The 21410-nt window shown below is 52.3% G+C and overlaps 1 protein-coding gene across 17 annotated transcripts in view; it reads right to left on the bottom strand.

Moving 5' to 3' along the window:
- The window catches only part of LOC138516734 (alpha-adducin-like), a 1748171-nt gene that overhangs the window by 1171279 nt on the left and 555482 nt on the right, over positions 1–21410 (bottom strand). The gene's annotated exons all lie outside the window — the stretch shown is intronic.

Here is a 21410-nt window from a genome sequence, read left to right on the forward strand (position 1 = left end):
TCCATGTCGACGCAATAGAACTTCGTGAAGGTGTGCGTGGACCTCCATGTCGCAGCCCTGCAGATGTCCAGCAGGGGCACAAAAGACAGGAATGCCGTTGTCGCAGCTATCTTTCTGGTGGAGTGGGCTCTCTGACGACCGGGCAGCGGTCGGTTCGCCAACAGATGACTGCGTGATGCAGCTGGAGAGCCACCTTGAAATGGAAGCCTTGGAGCAGGGCCTGCCCATGGGCCCTAGGACCAAAGTTCACAAATAGTTGTGAAGTCTTCCGAAAAGGTGTCACGTAGAACTTCAGGGCACAAGCAACGTCCAGCGAATGCAAGGCCCTTTCAGCCAGTGACAAAGGTTTTGGAGGGAAAAAAAACAAACACCAAAGGCTTGTTGAGGTAACATTCCGACAGAACCTTCGGCATGAAAGAAGGGGGCAAACGCAGCACCACCCTCGATTTGTGGAAAGTAGGGTATGGTTGCTTGCAGGATAGGGTCTGTAACTCACCTACTTTTCTGGTAGAGGCGATGGCCACAAGGAAAGCACTTTTCCATGAGAGGAACTTGAGGGGCTTGATGCATAGGCTCGAAGGGGATACCAATGAGCCTCGTCAGAACCACATTGAGTTCCCACGCCAGGACAGGAGCCTTCACCAGCGGGAAAGATTGAAAAAGTCCCTTGAGAAATTCCTTGACAAGTCTGTGGGACCAAAGTGAAGGTCTACCTGGAGACCTGGTGCAATGGGATATCGCCACCAGATGAACCTTCATAGAGGCGTTTGCCAGTCCGGCTATGGCCAAGGATTGCAAGTATGGAAGGATCTGCAGGGCTGTGACCCTCAGAGGGGTAATCTTCTGAGACCGTCACCATGTAGCGAAACGCTTCCACTTGTGACCGTAGCACTTCAAAGTCGACGACGCCCTCGCCTTGGTGAGGACCTCTGTGCAGTCCGCCGGCAAATCATATCCTCCAAACTCTAGGTCTACAGGAGTCAAGCCCTCAGATTCTGCGACCCTGCGTCGTGATGAAGGATTGCGCCTCCTCTGGTGAGAAGCTCCAGAACCTCTGGCAGCTTGATCGAGGCCATGCGGACAGGCTATGAAGGTCCGGATACCAAATCTGTCTCAACCACGTCGGTGCAATAAGTATCATTTTGCATCGACACGGAGTGTGTTGACTCGTAGCAGGAGACAGTGGGAACACGTACAGGAGCAGCCTTTGACAAATAGGCGGTCCACCCGATCCTGACAAACCTCCCACTCATGCCAGGAGCGCAGTTCCCTGCTGGGAGAGTCTGCAATGCTGTTCTCGACTCCCGCCAGGTGTAGAGGGACGAGGAACATCCCCTGTCTGACGGCCCAGTGCCACAAGTCCTGCGCTTACTTGGAGCGCCGCGGATCGAGTGACCCCCTGCTTCCCGATGTAGAACACTGTGGAGGTGTTGTCCGTGAACATCCTCACCACCTTGTCTTTCAGAGACGGTAGGAACGACTTGAGGGCCCAGAACACTGCCCGTAGCTCCAGGATGTTTATATGAAGATCCTTCTCAGGCAGCCACAGGCCTCTAGCGTGCAGACGTCTGGTGTGCACTCCCCATCCCTCTAGGGTGGCGTCTGTGTGGGCTTTGAAATCCTGTGTACTGGGCAATGTTGGGGTTGACGCCCCACCATCGTATCACCCGATGGAACTAGTTGAGAGAGATCTTTTCCTTGAAGCTTCCGGACACCTGTATCCAGCGGGCGTCCAAGAATTCGTGAAGGGTTTGCTTTTGCAACCTGCACAGCTGGACGAGGTAGAAGCCGGACAACATCATGCCCAGCAATGACTTGATGGCCCGCACTGTGGCCGTCTTAGTCAATGACAGCCGTTGCACCTTCCCTTGCATGCCTGCTATCCTTTGCACCGAGGGCAAAGCCAGGCAAGGCACCGTATTGCATCGGGGGTGCCTAGGAACAGCACATTCTGTGATGTGTTCAGCAGGACTTTGGGTAGTTGGGGAAGAATCCCAGATGCGTCAGTAGCCGGGCGGTTGCCTCCTTGTGTCAGTCGGCCAGAATCCGAGAGCAGGCACAAACCAGCCAGTCATCCAGGAATGGATATACATGTATGGCCTGTAGACATAGATGGGCTGCCACTGGAGCCAGGCATTTCGTGAACAATCAGGGGCTGACTTCAAGCCGAAAGGTAGAGCCTTGAACTGATCGTGCTGTCCCTGCACCACGAAACTTAAAAACGTCTGATGTTTCTTGTGAATGGGGACGTGCAAGTAGGCGTACTCCAGGTACCCTTTTTGCAGTTGACTGGGCACGTGTTGCAATGTGACCATCCTGACCATTTGGGACTTTAGTTATTTGTTCAGACGCTGTAGGTCTAGGGTGTGCCTCCAGCCCAGTCTTCTTTCTGACCAGAAAGTATCTGGAATAGACTTCGAAGCCCCAGAGCCGTTGGGGAACTAGCTCCATCGGCCCTTTTTAGCAACATGGCCCATACCTCTTCTAGGAGCCAAGGGATGTGCTGCTCCTGATGGGTAACCGGAGGGATCTGCGGACACCTGCGTTGAAACTCCAGGGTGTGTCCTTGGGCGAGAGCATCCAGCACCCCTTTGTCAGTGGTGATCCTCCTCCACTCGCAGATGAACCTAGTCAGCTAGCCTCCCACTGTGGTGCATGAGCAGGGGCCCGACGGCCCAGTCGGTTCAGCCTTGCTTCAGCACCAGCGTCCTGCCCCGCGGGTGACGCCGTCCTCCACTACTGTAGGCCCGGGAACGGCCTTTGTAGGCTTCCTGCATTTTGGATCTGGAAGATTGTTGTTAAGATGTGGAGAAACCTTTGGAAGACCTGCTAGACTTTTCCCTGGAGAAGCGAAAAGAAGAACAGTGCTGCTGGACAGTACCCAAGGAATGTGCTGTCTCTGTATCCACTTTGATGGCCTGGAGGGACTAGTCAACGACCTTCCCAAACAGATTCTCTCCATTAAAGGGCATGTCGAGCACCTTCGCTTGGACCTCCTGATGGAAATTCATGGCTTTCATCCAACCTTGGCAACAAAGTCAGACACGGTTCCCCATTGTCGGAACCCTGTGTCAGCGGCATCCAATGCCACTGTGATGGCGTGATCAGACGCCACTTCCGCTTCCTGGAAGAGAGCGATTGCCTCCATCTTCTTATCGTCGGGGAGGAACTCCAGAATCGGACAGCTTGTACCACAACTCCCTGTCATACCTGGCCAGGATCGCCAGTGCGCTCCCCGCCTTGATAGTGGACACTGCAGTGTGAATCACCTTCTTTCCAATGGTATGAATCCTTTTCCCCTCACTGAGGAGGGATCGAAAAAGACGAGGACGAGTTGGCTGACCGTTTCATCACGGCCGCCGACACCACCAAATCCAGCGATGGCTGCGACATCAGGCACTTCTTGGTGCGGAGTCCGGCACCCTATATTTCTTCACCACCCTATCCAGTTTGGCTGGAGCCATGCAAGGGTTCTTCATGAGATCCAGGCCCTCATCCCAAACATATTCCAGAAGGGGCATCGCCATGATAGTCTTCCTCTTGGCCTTGCGCCTCTGGTACCGGAAGCCTTCCTTCTTGGTTTCCTCGGGTACCAGCTGGAATAGCTCGGAGGCTCTGGGGATCATGGAGTGGGACAATCCCACCTCATCCATAGGGGGTGGGGGGGGACACCCTATGTGGAGCATCCAAATATGGAGATTCACTGTCCGCTGCGAAGATATCCTAGTCATCATCCGTCATCGTATCTGTGCCTGTGTCTGGATCTGTATCTGATGGGGGAGAAGGGACCGGAAGTGATGATATGGCATTTGTAACGCGCCTATACACAAGCGTTTCAAGTGTTTCAAGGAGGTTGAAATGGGGGATGTAAGATGACGCTTCCTCTTCTTCACTGGGGGGTTGATTGGTGACCTGGGGGACCACAGGTACCGGAGCAGAAGGCATCCTCATCTGGATCTCTGATACCAAGGTGTGTAGAGTGGACAGAATATCCAAGGAAATGTCCCTTGGCTGTGAAGGCAGAACAGAAAAAACGAGGTCCTGCGCCGTCATCCTCCTCTTCAAGGTCATCATGGACTGTATGTAGGGACTCCTGGTCTTTGTTGTCCATAGACGACACCGCCATGGTTTGGGTGACTGCCTAGGAGGGCTGTTTCTGGGCCTCCTCACCTTCTCCCTGCCCCCTATCTCCCACGAGGGTCTTGAACCGGGATCTGATCTGGTTACACCCCTTCTGTCGTGTCTGCAGATTTTGCCAAAGTTACAGCGGCTGTAATGCGCCTTGGGGGTAGGGGTACCTTCTAAGCCGTGGGTTCTACCCTTGTAGGATCAGCGCCCTTAGCAGTCGTGGCAGTAGCAGTCGCTGACAAGGTCTTAGCCTGTGCAGGTTGAGCCTGCTTAGGCTGTTCCGCCTTCTCTGTCTGCGGCTTCTCGGATCTCGGAGAGGAGCTTGATTGTCAGCTGTCAATGGAGGCGGAAGGTGATGTTGATCGCGCCATATCCACTCTGGGACCTGCTTCCACGGCGAACCTGGTGGACTGACTTGTGGCTCTTAGCCTCATCTTGGGCCCCCATGGATAAGGCGCCCTCACTGGACTTAGAAGACCGCTTCTCAGACCAGCCGCCCCTGGGTGAGGCATGACCCTCGTAGCACGGGTCAGAGGACTTGGTGTTAAGCCATGCCACCAGCAGTTAGCGTATTCCCTTTGGACCATTAAGCAGTATTTACTTGAGGGACTTTTCAATATGAAAGGTTGAGGTTAGCTAGATGGCAATGTAACCCGTTAGAACTTACTATTCCTCCTACATTGTAGCAGTGCTGGCTTAGCTACCATGCAAGATTTCATAGGTTATGGAGGATTGGAAGGTATGGAGGGATCATAAGGTTCCCCCATAAAACCACCTATGGGTAGCACATAACTGCTTGTGGGCTCCTCGGGCTTCAGACTCATTGTTCTCAGATGGGTCCCCCCAAAGCGACTGTGACAAAAGAAAACAATGCAGAGAGCTTAGTACGTACCCCCAGTAACAGGAGAGAGCATGTATTATCTGCAGAGTAACTTAGAAACCAAATGGTAGCAGCAATATTTTCCCGAACCAGTACAAAAAGACTGTGGCAGAAACCTGTGCAGTTCCCTTAGGGAACACTGCAAAAGATTTAAGACTACAGGTGTTGGCAGTAAACCCACTTGGTAGCAGTCCGTACCACCCAGATTTACCTGGTAGCTGTGGCTGAGCAGTCAGACTTCCCTCAAGAAGAGTTAGACAGTATGCAAAGTATACTCAATAGGCACTCGGATACAATAATACAAGCAAACACTGACCAGAGCTTTGGTATCAAAGTATATAATTATTTATTTAAAAACACACGGTTTGAAACACTCCAGCACTCTTGTTGTAAAATATTCTAAACACAGTTACTATTGTAATATGTACACCCCTTTTTCCTTATCAGATAAGTCACAGTAAAACACCACTTATTTTCATACAGAGGTGAGCGCTTAACTAGATGGCACTCCAATAAGTTTGTGAGAAAGGGAGGGAAAAAGACAGAATATGGAAAGGTACACCACTCTAAGGTTCAGGAACACTGTTCGCAAAGCAGAAGAGCAAAAGTCACTGGTGAGCCAAAGTCCAAAGGCTGGGCCCACTCTTAGAGAGAGCAGAGCACAAATGCGCCAAGATCACACAGTTACACTAGGCTTAGAAAGCCTTGCAGAGAGTTCAAAAAGAGTTTAGAGAGGCTTAGGAAAGTTTAGCCAGGGTGTCCCAGGCTAACCCAGGTACGAAAGCAGGGGCTAAATCTACCCCGTACAGTCGGTAGCAAGGGAAGCCAGGCGGGACACGGTACCTTAAGTGGGAAGGATCCTCCAGCGGTGGCAGTTGTTCCTGGCAGTGGGTGCAAGTTGCGTCGTCGTCCAGGGGAAGAGAAGATCTCAACTTGGAGGAAAGATGAAGGTCGTTGCACTACCAGGGAAGAAACCAGCTGCAGAGTTTTCCGGTTAAAGGTGGTACCTTTGTTTCGCGGTCGTGGTAAAACGTGGTATCCCGGTTGCCGGGGTGCTTGGCACAGGCAAGGCGGCCACGAGGTACGTCGGGAAGGCGAAAAGACGGTGAAACAGGTTATCCCCACCAGTCAAAGGAAGAAGACTCTCCGGCGGGAGATCTCCTCTGTCGTTGGGAAAAGTGGTGAGGCGGTCCAGCAGGGCTCCACCGGTGGTGGTGTCGTGGCAGGTCGGCTCAGCTTCTCCCTCGTCGGATTCTTAGGTCCTATGGCGACTTCTGAAGTTCCAGTCCCCAAAGCCCTGCTTTTATGCAGAAAACCCCCATTCACTCAGCCTAGCTGTCACTCAAACATGCTAAGTGGTGAGCCGGCCGGCTCACCACTTGGGCCAATCAGGACGGAGTGCGACTTGAGTTGCCTAGGCAACTCAGTCCAGGGTGCCTAAATCCCCCTCCACCCCTCCTAAGTACCTCAGAGTGGCACCACTTTGGAGGGCTTCTGTGGAGAAGCCCGCCAAAAAGTGGAACAAAGGGCTCGACTTGGGTTGGAGTCACAGAAGAGAACACAAACGCCATTTTAGAATCAAGTTTTGGCAAAAAATACCAACTGGAGAATTAATATTAATTAAATAAACCGGTGGTATGTTCGAGGCTACCGTAAATAATTAAATAAAGCTAGTAGCCTAAAACAATGGGAAATCCCATAGGAAAATATTCGCGGTTGAATATAAAAAGTAGTATCCACTGCCACCAGCCAAAACTCAATCAGGGGGGACGGAGACGTGCCCCCTCGACTAACAGACCCTGGGGCAATTGAATTGCCCCAGCCAGTACGTCCACAGTATGATGGTTTGTACTGGTTCTGTTCAGAATTTAAGACTAGTAAAGTCAATGGTGACTTTACATGCCCTGGGAGACAGTAGTCAGTCCAAGGGTATGGAGTCTATACTGGGGGTTCACTATGACACCCCTGTGTCACTGCACTGAGGGTGCTGTGTAACACATCACAAAAACACATGTAGCCCTATGGAGTAAAAGACCCCATAGCCCATTAAACACATCTAGATTCAAAGAAACACACTCAAATCATGCCCAAGAGTGAGGGTAAAAGAGTCTCACTCTTGGCAGGAGAAAAAAAATAAACCCCAGAAATCCAGCAAAGCTGCTGGGGGACTCACTAGGTTAGGAAATTCAGCCTAAACAGAGAATTCTCCCTAACAAAGACGCATCAATCCTTTTGCTAGAAGGCATGTCCAAATACACCAACATAAAGGTAACACCTATTATTGGTGCCATTTCCAGAGGAATATGTGCGAGCCATGCAATATACTAGCTGGTGGGTATTTACCCTCATGGATAGCCCTGTGTACAGAGAACAAAACCAGCGGCACCCTTTAGGGGAGAAGAGGCCCTACAGTAGAAAGGCAAAACGACGCTTGAGCAAGATAATAGAACTGCAGATAATTGAACTGCCAAAAGAGTTTGGTTGAGATCCTTTTCTGTATCACAAGCTTAAAGACCTAGCTGAAGGGAGCTTGGCACAGGTCGACCACCCCGAGTGGAGGGTTTGCTTTATTGATGTAATGGTGGATCGAGACTCTTTATTGTTGATGAACAATTGATTTGAGATGAAATAGCAAGCCCCAAGCGTCATCCTGGATCCTAATGCTCTGTCCAGATTCATGTTGCGTTTCATTGCGGCTCTTACCAAACCAATCCTGGCCATCTACAAGAACCATTCCCCGGGTCCAGTAGTTTATAAAAAGGTAGCATACAAATATGTCCCCGTGCCAGAGGATTTAGGAATTCTTTCTAGTCTTCCTATAGAGGCATGCAGTGAAGGCCTCCAGCAGTATTGACATTTTTACAGCTTCCATACTTTCAGCAGACCCAGATTCCAAAAATATTTGTGCCATTGTTTGAATGTGCTTATGGCAGTCTGGCCTTATGCAGAGCCAATGCCACTTGTACTTCAGTCATGTATATCCATAATTGACCACATCAATTCCAGATGACATACAGGCTGTGTTTCATCAAAAAGAAGCAGGTTAAAAGAAGGCTATCAAGCAAATTATAAAAACTGTTAAAAAACTGGGACTACCCTTGTCACAGCCATGTATTTAGATGCTGTACTCCCATGATACCCCCGAATATTCACCTGTTTGACTCCAAAAAGGAGTTGCTGGAAAATAAGCAGGTTACTCACCGTAGTGACCACCTTACTCCTAGTCCATAGTCCCCTTTCTTCCATACTTATGGGACATCTCTCCGTCCTGTGGGACGGGACCGGAGCACTTTGTGAAAAGCATCCAAAATGTTTCCAAAAATGTGTCCTTCCTCTCTTTCTTGCGCTGGGCCCGGCACACGGCTTTAACTCCGCCCACCTTGGCTCCGCCCCGCGCATCGCCCATCAGTCCTTTTCTATCGCCAGGTCAGAGACCTATTAGCAATAACAGAGGAACCTTATTAGAGGGGACGGCGGGCGGGCGTATGGAGGAAAGGGGACTATGGACTAGGAGTAGGGTGGTCACTACGGCGAGTAACCTGGTTATACTCCTACGTCCCGTCCCCTTTCCTCCATACTTATGGGAGATTCCCAAGCACACCTTACAGGAACTACGGGTGGATGGAAATACCCCCTTACTGAAATAGGTTCTTCAGCACAGCCTGACCAAACTGAGCATCAGCTCTTGAGCTCATGTCAAGCCAATAATGCTTACAAAAGCAGATGGGGAGGCCCAAGTAGCTGCCCTCGCGATGGACTCCCAGGGGCACATTTCTGAAAATCAACCGCGGCTGCCTTGCCCCGCACCAGGTGTGCATGAATACCCTTAGGAGGTTTCAGCCCTTGGACGGTGAAAGACTCTGTGATGCAGGCGGCGATCCACTGAGAAATAGTCGCCTTAGACGCCTGCTTACCGTCAGGGTTACCGAAGGTCACAAAAAGTTGAGAAGAACTCCTAAGCTCGGAGGTCCTGTCGAGGTAGAACTTAAGAGCTCTTCTGACATCAAGACAGTGCCGAACCCTTTCAGCCTCTTGAGGCAGGGTTCGGAAAAAAGACCGGTAGGGAGATCGACCGATTCAGATGGAATTCAGTTACCACCTTCGGTAGAAAGGCCGGGTTTGTCCGTAGGACTACCTTGTCCTTGTGAAAGACTAAGAAAGGATGCTCCACCGACAAGGTCTGGAGCTCACTCACTCTCCTCGCAGACGTAACAGCGACCAGAAAGGACACTTTCCAGGATAGGTACTTGAGGTCCACCATGGCCATCGGTTCAAAAGTTTTATGACTCAGCAACGTCGGGACTACATTTAGGTCCCACAGCGGGTGCAGACTATGAACCAGAGGGTAGAGGCATGTCAAGCCTGCAAAAAGCCTCTTAACCACTGGGTTACTCAGAGAATAAGAGCATTGGTCTGTAGCAAGATAAGCGGAAACGCTGAAAGGTAAGTTCTGCATGACAGAACGTGAACACCCAACTCTGCTAGGGAGGACACGAAGGACAGCACTGTGTCAATCGTAGCCACCCTTGGATCCAACTGCTTTTCCAAACACCAATGACAGAACCTGAGCCATTTACTCCTGTATTGGGATCTGGTCGAGGGTTTCCTGGCCGCCTGGATAATACGCATGTTATCCGTAGACAAGTTAAGATGCTCTAAAGACTTGAACTCAGGCACCATGCCGCCAAGCTGAGCGATTGTGGGGGGGGTGCCACATCTGCTGTTCCCCTAGATGAAGATCTGGGGTTACTGGTACCTGATCAGCGGAAACACCGACAGGTGTTGAAGTTCTGAGAACCAAAACCTGGCCGGCCACCACAGGGCCATAAGCAGAAGGGAACAGTTCACAGAGTTCTTCAGCTTCCAAATTGCTCGATGAACTAGAGGCAGAGGCGGGAAGGCGTAAGCTCTCATGTTGTGCCATGGAATCTCGAGAGCATCGCCCGGAGAGGAGGCTCTCAGCCCCCCTCTGGAGGCATACTGAGGAAGCTTCTTATTTACCGCTGTAGCAAAGAGGTCCACCTCCGGTGTGCCCCAACGTGAGAAAATCCATGAGAGGACCTCCACCTTCAACTCCCACTCGTAGCTGACCACTGTCCGCCGGCTGAGGGCATCCGCTGTGACATTCAGCTGGCCCAGGATGTGTATTGCAAGCAGCCAGACACCATGAAGCATGGCCCACTCCCATATCTGGATGGGCAGATCAACCAAAGGTGCCCACCCTGCAGCAACGAAAAAATTGTGCGGAAGGGGCATCCGAGCGTTCCGGTCATAAACTGACCGATAAGGATGAGCACAAGGCCCAGAACGCAGCCCTACACCTGAGGCCGCTGGCGCAGTTGTAGGGGTAGCATTCAAATGGCTGCCGCGGTCATGGCAGGAACGGGCGCCATTTTGCCATCACCTGAGGGGAACTGCGGCACGTGAGGAAGTGAGGCAGGGGTCCCCGTCGATGGATCAGGGTTCTTACCTTTAGCCTTAACATAAGGAACCTTGGCAGAGCCGGTACTATGAGGCCTGGAATGTTTCTGCGACATACCAACCGCCAAATTAGCCTTCTTAGGAAGGACCTCGGTGCTGCCGGTAAAAGAAGAATTTTCCTTCTTTGCCCCCTCAACAGATCTGGTGTCGCTGCAAGAGCAGGAACGGTGAGAAACAACCTTCACCGAAAAGGCCTTGCCAGACCCTAAGAAATGTTGGTAGCTTTAGCCTCTGTACGAGGGACCTCGGACCCAGGTCCGGTAACAGCTTTATTCGCGCAGGCCTCGAACATCCGGTCGGTAACACCAAGCCCCACCAAGGCCTCGGAGCGCACCCCAGCGTAAGAGCCAGTCGTCCAAATACGGATACCCATGGATACCCTGGAGACGAAGATAGGCCGCAACCACCAACATCTTCGTGAAGACACACGGCGTCGAGCTGAGGCCAAAAGGAAGCACTCGAAACTGGAAGTGCTCCTCTCCCAAAGAGAAGCAGAGATAGCTCCTGTGTGGGTTCCAAATCAGGATATGCATCCTGAAGGTCCACAAAGCCGAGCCAATCGCCCATCTGTAAGGAGGAGCGTAACTGGCTGGGCGTGATCATCTTGAATTTCTCTTGGGGTAGGAAAAGATTGAACTGGGAAAAGGTCTAGGATGGTGCGCAGGCCAGCCTGGTTGGGTTTGGGCACCGTAAACAGCCGGGAGAAGAAGCGTTCTCCAAGGGGAACGGGTTCCACAGCTCTGAGGTCCAGAAGTTTCTGAACTTCGGCCTTGAGGGAGGGTGAGCCCGACAGCTGAAAAGGAGGGTTGAGGTAGGGGGTAAAGGTAAACGGAAGCCTGCGCGAGCGACTGACGAGACCCATCTTTCTTCTGTGATGGTCTGCCACGCCTCCCAATGAGACGCAATGCGTCCTCCCACCGGGGTCTCGTGCGAGCGCGGAAAACCCTCATTTGGTAGGCTTATCGGTGGCGGTGCCACCTGAATCTGATGAGGAGGCTGAGGAGCGAGAGAAAAACTGCGTGCGCTGTTGTCTACGGCGGTTATTCCCCGCTGGAGTATCCACTCTGCGGGATTTTCGGTCGAGGAAGCCCCTAAAACCAGAAGAGTTTCGACTTTGTGACAACGGTCTCTGGGATTTGAAAGGAGCTTTGACCAGAACAGACAATGATTTAGCCATCGGAGTGCTATCCTTGGCCTTGGTGAGCTCTACATCAGTAGAAGAATGAAAAAGCTCCTTACCATCAAAGGTATCAACCCCCAGCATAAGGCCCTGAGCCGAGGTGTCTCCTTGATGAGCCGCAGCCTCCAGGAGATCCTGGGCCAAGACCCTGGCATCGGAAAGGCCTCCTTTGAAGTCCTCCAGCTTCTCGACCGGGATGTGCTCCTCAAACTCCAACAGACTTTTCTACATCTGCATGTTAGCTCCCGCTAATATCAACTCAGCGTTGGCCTGTCTGAGCTGCAAGGCCGAGTTGGCAAAAATTCTTCTCCCTAGGGAGTTAAGGAGCTTGTCCTCCTTTCCCAAGACCTGAGTAGCCGTCGTGGAAGAGGATGCTGCAGGTCTGGCATGCAACGTGGCCGCAGCCACCACTGTGGAGGAGGGAGGCGGACAAGACGACAGGGCCACCTCTTCCGAGGAATGTAGCCTGTGCCTCGCGTCAATCTTCTTATTGACAAAAAGTCCCGAGTGTGGCTTTTCTCATACTCTTCGGACCTCAGCCAGAACGTCCTTCTGCAGGAACAGGCTGGTACACTCCAAGGGAGACAGGGTGAACGCCCCAGAAAGCACGCCCTCCTGCGGAGCGGGTGCCTCGGGCACCGGAACATCTAAGGAACTCATCATGTCCAGTACCCGGTCATGAAAGGCTCTGATAGAGCGGGGAAGGTCCTCGTTGTCCTGATCGCCTTGAGGTCATCTGACAGGTCAGGATCCTGCTGAGCTGTGTCAGGCACTGCCTTGTCCACTGGGGACAATGGAGGCACAGGCGGAAGAGCCGGGGGAGGCACCACAGGCAAGGGAGGCGCCGGCGGAACTACCGGAGGAACGGGTTGAGCCGGAGGCACAGGTGGACATATCTCCTTGAAAAGCCCTTTGAAATTTTCCCTCCTGGGGTCGGTGCGCACAAGTGCTTGAAAAGTACCGAAAAAAGTGTCCTCAGGAGATTGCTTCGGAACCTAGAGAGGCCTCTCATGAGGTGGACAAATCCAGGGTCGTAACGGGGAAGGGTGCCACACCGGCCCCTCCACTGACGTATCCACATAAATCAAAGGAGCTGCCCCTGCGGGCAACAAAACATTGTGTGGAAGAGGCATCCGGGCGTTCAAATGATAAACTGGCTGGTAAGGATGCGCACAAGGGACCTTAGGTTCACCCAAGGGACTGCGCCCTACACCAGAGGCCGATGGCGTAGTTGTAGGGGTAGCACCTAAAATGGCCGCTGTGGTTGTGGCGGGAACGGGCGCCATTTTGTCCTCATCTGAGGGGAACTGCGGCACCTGAGGAAGTGAGGCAGGGGTCCCTGTCGATGGATCAGGGGTCTTAATCTTAGCCTTAACATAAGGAACCTCGGCCGATTACTATGAGGCTTGGAATGTTTCTGTGACATACCAACCGCCAAATTAGCCTTCGAAGGAAGGACCTCGGCACTGCCGGTAAAAGAAGAACTTTGCTTCTTTGCCCCCTCAACAGATCTGGTATCACCACAAGAGCGGGAACAGTGTGCTTTCACTGACAAAGCCTTGTCCGGCCTCTCAGAACTGTTGGTAGCTTTAGCCTCTGAACGAGGGACCTCAGACCCAGGCCCGGTAACGGTCTTAACTGCACGGGCCTCGAACATCCGTTCGGTAACAACCAGCCCAGCCAAGGCCTCGGGGTGCACCCTGGTCTTGTTTTTGAGGGAAGCCGACAGAGGCCTCAGAGCGAGCTCCGGTACCCCACGATTCAGTAGAACTGGGGCTACAAATAGCCCCCCACAGGAGGTGCCTCGGAGCGTACTCCGGTGTTCACAAGCCCCTTACGGAGACCCTCAGTTGTGAGGAACCAGAGGTCATCCTCACTTCTTCCCCAGTAAACTCTTCTCAGGTGGCAAGGGTAAGGCCATCGCTTTTGGATCCCGACCCTGGGGGTGGAAATGGGAGGATCACCTGGGTGGCGGAGACTTGGGGAGTGGGGAGCATGCGTCCTCCGGTAAGTCCCGTTCCCCCCCCCCCCCCATTTCCCTTTCAACACAAACCCCCATCCCACAAACATTCATATGTTTTAGTCAGCCATCTTACTATGACTCCCCTATAATATCCCCGAAATGGCATCATTCAGATACTGTGACGAAGAAGTTGCAGATGGCGGAGATTAGAGGAAGGCAGATTGAGAGAGGCTATTGCAATAGTCCAAAATTACCTTCTGGGTAGGCCCTTGAGGGTCTTGTATCGCCAAACGTGGAGACAACAATGAAACTTTCAGCAGCTTGTCAATTTGGAGTGAGGGATGATTTCAGGCTGTCCTACTCAGCCCCGACAGGAATCCTCATTCAGCGCGGCCTATGGAGGCAGTTGACGTAGTAAACAGAGGCTGGAAATAGCCTCTCTCTCGCAGGCCAGGTGAAAGAATTGCATATTCAGATCTGTCAATTTTGACAGAGTAAATATGCCGTATAATAGCCTCAGTCAGAGACATATGGGCAAGTGGTTACGGCATGTGTGTGTCCCTCTGCGAGTAAGATCATGGCCGTCCGCAGCAGCTTTACAGCCATTTGAGGACAGAGGCTGCATAAAACATGCCACCTGCCAGTCTTCTCTGCTTCCTTGCAAGACGCGCCGAAAGCCGGTTGTTGAGTTCTTCGCTCAGGCATGGCGGCCTAGAGGCGCTGCAAATGCTGGGTTCCGCTTGCCCTTGGCCACGGCAACTGTTACGCTGTGTAGGGAATATATGCACCAGGGAACACTAAAGCAACACCCACAAATCATAACATGGGCATTTTGAGAGAGATATTAGATGAACATAACTACAACTGTAGCTTGTTTATTGTGTTAATTACAAATACATTCAAATACATAACATAGCTTAAAAGTTTATTTTTAAAAGCAACAATCAAGTAAAATTACTTTTTATTAACATTAACACATGGCGTCCGCCATTTCGGAAGTAAAAATGGCTGACACATTCACCACACAATGCATTTGCAGCCAGAGTGCATAAAGTGGTATGTTTGGAGGAAAGATGGGATAAGAATGGGAGGGAAATATGTGCATTAAATGGGTGGGACACATAGCCAAACTACATAAATCCATCATCTGCATTGAAAAGCATTAGAAACTTACATTCAAAGGCCCTATTTCAAGCTTATTTTAATAACAATAGTTTTGCATTGAAAGGTAGTGCCTACGGCGCCACCTAATAGCCAAAACTAAAAAACGTCTGTTGGCCTGCAGCGAGTTGGGCAGGTACCATTCTGTAAACCTTTATGAGGAGTCTTCTGCAGTGAGGTCTGTAAGGAAGGCATGGTATCAAGAATAGAAAGACACGTGATCACAGCTCAAGGGTGTTTATTAAACTGCATAGGTAGGGTGGAAAAACGCCCAATCTAAACCTTACAACTAAATACCAAAAAGAGTGTGGGATAGGAGTCACAAGAAAGAAAGAAGTGTTCACAAATTATATGTCAGGATGTAGTAGCCGGGGGTCTCCCTTCCCCACATTTTGTGCATGGGACAAGGCAGGACTCTTGAGCACAGCACACCCTCGAGCTTTCCCAGCACAAGACAACAGTTCCGCTTTAGGTAACAGCAGTCAGTGGTTAAGTCTCTTGTCTACAAAAAGTCTCTTGCCTCCGAGGACCGCATAGGCTCCAAAAAAAAAAAAGTTCCTTTCAAATGTACATTGGATGATACTTCACCCCTGCGTCCCCCTCTTCCAGGTTCAGACCCTTCTCAACTGTTTGCCTCCCTCTGTCTGGTTCACTACGGCTTTCCACAAATCAATTTCTCTTTTGGCACTCACAAATCAATGTCTTTTTAAACAGTTCACTGTGGACATCACTGACGGGTTCACTTTTGTCAACACACTGTTCCTTGGGACATTAGACTTTGCCCCTCTTTATTGGCATCCCTCCGTCAGGTTCACTCTTGCCATTTCACAATTCCTTTTTCTTTCTTCTGGTGAGGGATTCACTTCCCTTCGGTTCTCAATGGTTTGTCAGTCAAAGACTTCCGACTGTACGGGGATTTTGCTAGACCCCTGTATGACCACTTTGACCTTTTCCTCATGGATACCCTAAGGCCTTCTGATATCAGTAGCTTCATTCTCTCGAGTGAGCACCCACATGGTGCTGGACCACTCTGTAGCTGGTCTACCCTTAACAATTTACAAGTTCTTTGAACTTTCCTCAATGTGCCACTTTGTGACTTTCATTCAACACAGTTTGTTTTCTTTAAATCGGTTACCCTTCGACTCACCGGCTCCAATGAACCACTTGGATTTTCAGACTATCTGGTGTCAAGGCAGTCGTCTTCCTCGGTCCTGCTGATCAGCGTAGGCACGCTCTGTGTACCACTGACATCTGCTGCAACACACAGGCTATTGTTTGCGGTCTTAAGATTCCTTCCACGGAGGTCTCGCATTTCTGCATCGGAAAGGGCAAGGTTGCTTCTCTCCTGGTCAGCTTTTTGGTTCTCTCCGCCTTTCTCCTCCTCTTCAACTGCTGTGCCGTGCCTGGATAGCGGTCTCCTTGTGCGGTCTGCCTTGCACCTCAAGGGTCTCCCTTGGCTAGGCTCAGACCCTTTTTAGGATTCAAAGGGGTCTCCCTCTGCTGGGCACGGATCCCTCCAAGGTTCACAAAGAAGACTTCCCTCCGCCAGGCTCTAGCCTGCTTTAAAAGTTCACGATTTCAACAAACCGATTTTTGGGACTTCTGGTTCCAGAATGCACTGGGCTAATTTTGCTCCCACTTCATTGCTCCCCGAAATGGCATTTTCTGTCATTGGGAGCTGCAGGACCCAAAAGGGGATGTTTAGTTGGAGATCAGGGTCTCTCCCTCTGCCCCTCAGAGACCTGGGATTGCCCGCCTGGTACAGGGGAGGAGTTTAACTGTTGGTACCGCCGGACAACCCCAGTTGCCCCTGGTCTTGCTTTCTGGAAGTGGTTTCCTCCTCCACACTGCAATCTCCTCTCTGGTAGCAGGGCCAGCGTTTGGGCTGTTTTCTTCCTACAGGTCTCCCAGGGTCTCTGCAGCTCACTAGGGCTCTCTCTGGTACCTTCCGGCACCTCCGATTTGCTCACAATGTTTTTGGCTGCTGCTTTTATACTCCCAGTTAGAGTTGATTGGAGGCAGGTTTGCTGAGCCCGTCGGAAGGTGAATCGGAGGCATCTCCGAGAGGCTGAGCAGCTCCAATAACCATGGCCTGGCTGGCCACCATGGAGCTATTAGAATGATATTGAGCTGGCAAGACTCTTTGATCTTGCAAATCACTCTGTGAATCAGCAGAGTGGACGGGAAGGTGTACACTGTCATGCCGTTCCAATGAATCTGAAATGAGTCGTCCAGGGAGCCGGGGCCCTGTCCCTGCCAGGAGGCGAACTGAAAGCACTTCTTGTTGTGCCAGGTGGCAAAAAGATCTACCTGGGAGAGACCCCACCTGAAGAAGATCTCCTGAATCACGAGGTCGTTCAGCTGCCACGCGTAATTGTCTGCTCCCAACCTGCTGAGCCTGTCCGCCTCCAGGTTGGATTACCCCGGAAGGTGGACTGCCGTGAGGTAGATGTCGTTTTCCAGGGCCCACTCCGACATGCTGATTGCCAGTCTGCACAGTGGAGGGGATCTGGTGCTTCCCTGCTTGTTGACATAGTACATACTGGTCGGGTTGTCCGCCTCGATGAGGACAACCTTGCCACTGAGGAGTGGAAGGAATGCTCTGAGCGCTAGCCAGATGGCGTTCAGCTCCAACCAATTGATGTGGTATTCCTGCTCCTGTCGGGCCCAGGTGCCATGGACCGAGAGATCATCCAGGGTGGCTCCCCAGCCTCGAGCGAGGAGTCCGTGGTGATGTGACCTGCGGGGTGGAAGGCCAGAAGGGCTTGCCCCCTCCGTAGGTTGCAGTCCCTGGCCCACCATCTGAGGTCCGGGGGGAGAGATGGAGGAACAGGAACGTTGATCATCTCGGATTGAGAGCTCCGCTACTGGTTCCATGAAGCCGCAAAGTGCAGCTGAATCCTCCTCATCCTCAGTCTCATGTGTGGGACGGCTGACAGGACTGCTGCCAAGAGACCCAGGAGATGTTGGTACCACCAGGCCGAGGTCACCTCTCTGCTGAGGAAGGGAGTTGTGGCCCTCTTGATGGCCGCGATCTTGTCCTCTGACGGAAACACCTTCTCAGAGCACGTGTCCCAGATGAGGCCCAAGAACGTCAGTCTGCGTGGGCTGCAACTGCGACTTCTTGAGATTGAGCGAAAAGCCCAGATCATGCAGTGTGTTCATAAGCACATGGGAAGAGTGGTGAACCGCTTCCAGAGATGTAGCCCTGATGAGCCAGTCATCAAGGTATGGGTAGATGTGGAGGCCCTGCGCTCTGAGGAGGGCAGCCACAGTATTCATGAGTCTGATAAAGACTCTGGGGGCCGAGTTGAGGCCAAAAGGAAGGACCTTGTATTGGAAATGGTAGCCCATGATCCTGAACTGTAGGAAAGAACGATGGGGCTGCCAAATCGGGATGTGTAGGTACGTGTCCTTCAGATCCAGAGAGCACATCCAGTCTCCCCTGCACAATGTCTTCGCTATAAAAGCTGGCGTAACCATCTTGAATTTTTGTAGAGGTAAGGAGAGGTTGAGGGTGGAAAGGACCAGCACAACTCAGGCCCGCCTGGTTCTTTTTCTGAATGGCAAAAATCCTGGAGTAAAAGCCCAAGCCTCGCTGAGAGGCTGTGACTTCCTCCACGGCTTGGCTCTCTACGAGCGAGCGGATCTCCGCCAGAAGAGTTGCTGTCCCAACTTGAGGGAGTGGAGGGAAGGAGAGAGGAGAGGATCCAGGGATCCGCTTAATTCTGGCGCCAGAAATGTACATGAAGAGCAAGCCTGCCCCCCACTGGAGACACGTGGACCCGAAGGGGCGTGTCATACCTTCTTTCCCTCAGAGGCTGTTGTGGAGGAGGGGGACTGAAAGAAGCCCTTACCCCCCCTTTTTTTTGTTGCATGCGCCAATTCGGAGTCAGCGAGTGGTCCGGCTGCCTGGACCTCCGTTGCTGGAAGGCCCAGAACCCTCCGTACGTACGCTCTTTGTCGAAGTGCTGCTGTGACTGGGTGTACGATTTAGGCGTGGCCTTTGTCAAGATGGATAAAGACATGGCCGTTTGTGAGCTGTTTTTCTTTTTGTCCAGCTCTTTGTGGTTTGTGGAGTGGAAGCGGTCACTACCTTCAAACGGAAGATCCAAGATGCAGTCCTGGACGTCCGGGTTGAATTTCGTTGCACGGAGCCAGGCTGTCCTCATGTCTGTAGCGATACAAATGGCTCGTCTAGAGGAGCCAATACAGGCCACGGTGGACTCCAGGCCACCAGCTTGGCCTCAGCCAGTCCTGCCTTGAAACGTGATTGGCTCTGCGTAGAGTGTTCTGGGAGGAAGTCCGCCATAACCTCTGGTTGGCGGCAACCAGCATGGCATCGGCTTGACGAAGATGCAAGGACACGTTGGAATACAGCTTCTTACCTAAGATCCTCTTCTCCTTGCCTATCAGCGTCACAGAGGAGGAAGCTGAGGATGACTGAGGCTTGGAGTATAGTGATGCCGCAGCTATCACTGAGGAGTGTGGCTGAGGATAGGCCGATAGCAAGAGTCTATCCCCCTCCATCTGCCTGTACTTGGCGTCCAGGCATCGATTGACCGGCTGGACAGAGTGGGGCTTGAACCAACCCTTTTCGGCCAGGGAGACTACATTGGTCTGCACTGGAATTCAAGTTTTGGCAGAAGGGCGCCGCATGAGGCCTTCAGCAAGGACCCCCCCTCTGCCGGTTGCACGACCTCAGATTGAGGCAGGCCCAGGTAATCAACCAGCCCTGCCAGATGTTCGTGGAAGGCCTTGGCTGACGAGGGCGTGTCAGGGTCAGCCTCCTCATCCGTGTCCTGAGGGTCAGGAGGGTTCTTCATTGGTTGGCGAGTAGCGGGAGCCGGCGGCTGGGGTACTGGGACCGGAGCTGGAGGCTGGTACGGAACTGCCTGAGGAATCGGCTGGGGGGCCAGAGGCAGAGGCTGCGCAAGGGGCGCCGGTGGAGGAGCCTGAGGTGCTGTAAGCATTGGAGGGAGCATGTCCCTGATGGCATCCCTGAGGAGAACCCCCATCCAAGGGGACTTCATGAGCCCGAGGAACCTCTCATCTCAAAGATCCTGTCTTCACAGGCCGGAGGAGTGCTAGGGGATATAGACCGGACAGCGGGAGGCAGCTGGAGCCACTGCATACCCCACCCATACGGACGCAGCGGGAACCTGCCCTGCGCAAATGTAGGATAGGCTGCAGGCCATGTACCTGGTTGAGGCCAGTCCCACCTTGACACTAGTTCCTCGCCGAACTCCTGGAATGGCGTCAGACGGGTGCTGATGTCTGGCACAGCGGTCATTTTGTTGAGCTGCCTGCCACGTGCCTGCGTTGCAGTGCTCGGCTCACTGGGCCCAGCCTCCTCCAAGACACTTGAATGTGGATTGCGAGGCCTACCCTGCACCCTCGGCCCGGAAGAGCTGCGTTTAGGCGTCCCCTTGGATGTATTGCCGGTTCTAGGGCGTGGCCCCTGGGACATAATGTTGGTACTAGGGCGGAGCCCCTCAAGTGCAGACCCGGTACAAGAACCTTCCGATGCCTCAACACTGTCATCGGGATGATCAGAGGACCCCTCGGTCTGTAGGTCGCTAGCTGAAGCAGCCTCTGTGAACGTGTTGGTACGAGGACCTGAGCAATCCCTCCAACGCAGGAGAGTCATTGGGAAGGAGTCTCCCTTGCGGGGTATGATGGAAAATAGAGGCCCTACCTTGGGCCTGGATCGATGTTTCACGAAGTCCTTGAGGTCCCCTGGAGGAGACTTCTGGAAGAGCTCCCTCCACCTGACTAGTCTGTTCTTCAGACCTCGATGACAGGGCGTTGCACGCTGTACAAGCTTGCCAACCGTGGTCTGGGCCAAGGCAACGTAGGCAGAGGGCGTGGGGGTCTGAAGTTAGGAAGAGCCAGTCGCAGGATGGACACCTGCTCAACCCGGTGGAAGTCGGCATGCGCCGGGGAGGAGCGTGACACTTGAGGAAAGAGTATGTGTATGCTAAAAGACAAAAAAGACACAGAAGAAGAATCAGCACATGGAATTACATGGCCAAAGCCAACCCCAGGAGCGCTGGTGAATTCGGCCCGTTCCCGTCGACGCGGAAAAGGGGACTGGGGTGTGGCAGCGGAGTCAGGGCAGCGCCTGCTCCCAGGTCCGCACCCCTGCGCGCCTCTAAATTTAAAGGGAAAGAAGGTTTTTGTCTGGTGAAAAAGGTTCTACCTTCCGTCCCTTGGGAGGGACGCCCTTGCAGTATGGAGGAAAGGGGAGGGGACGTAAGAGTATGAAGGCGCTCTACATCCAATCCTCTTTACGGCAAGATTCATGCTCCATGAGTGCCCGTTTTGACGCGAAAGGCCCGCGTATGATCAAGGGGTGCTGTGCTTTGATTCTATTTCCTGCCTGGTATCGCCTCTCTAAACGTTCGAACATGCCCTCAAGTAACTTTCTGAATCATCTGTTAATGCTCACTGTCTTTTACCAGGCAGTTTAAACAGGCTAAGCGACTTGTGTCCGACTTACAATGGGGTTGGAAAGTGCACACAGGTTGCTCTTTTATTGCACTGCTTCAAACTAACCATTCAACACTAAAGTAAATTCTAGAATGTCAGTCACCTGTAAGTTTTCATTATGCTAT

The sequence above is a fragment of the Ambystoma mexicanum genome, chromosome 6q (genome assembly GCF_040938575.1).
Source record: "Ambystoma mexicanum isolate Mex_15411 chromosome 6q, UKY_AmexF1_1, whole genome shotgun sequence".
NCBI classification, from domain to species: Eukaryota; Metazoa; Chordata; class Amphibia; order Caudata; family Ambystomatidae; genus Ambystoma; species Ambystoma mexicanum.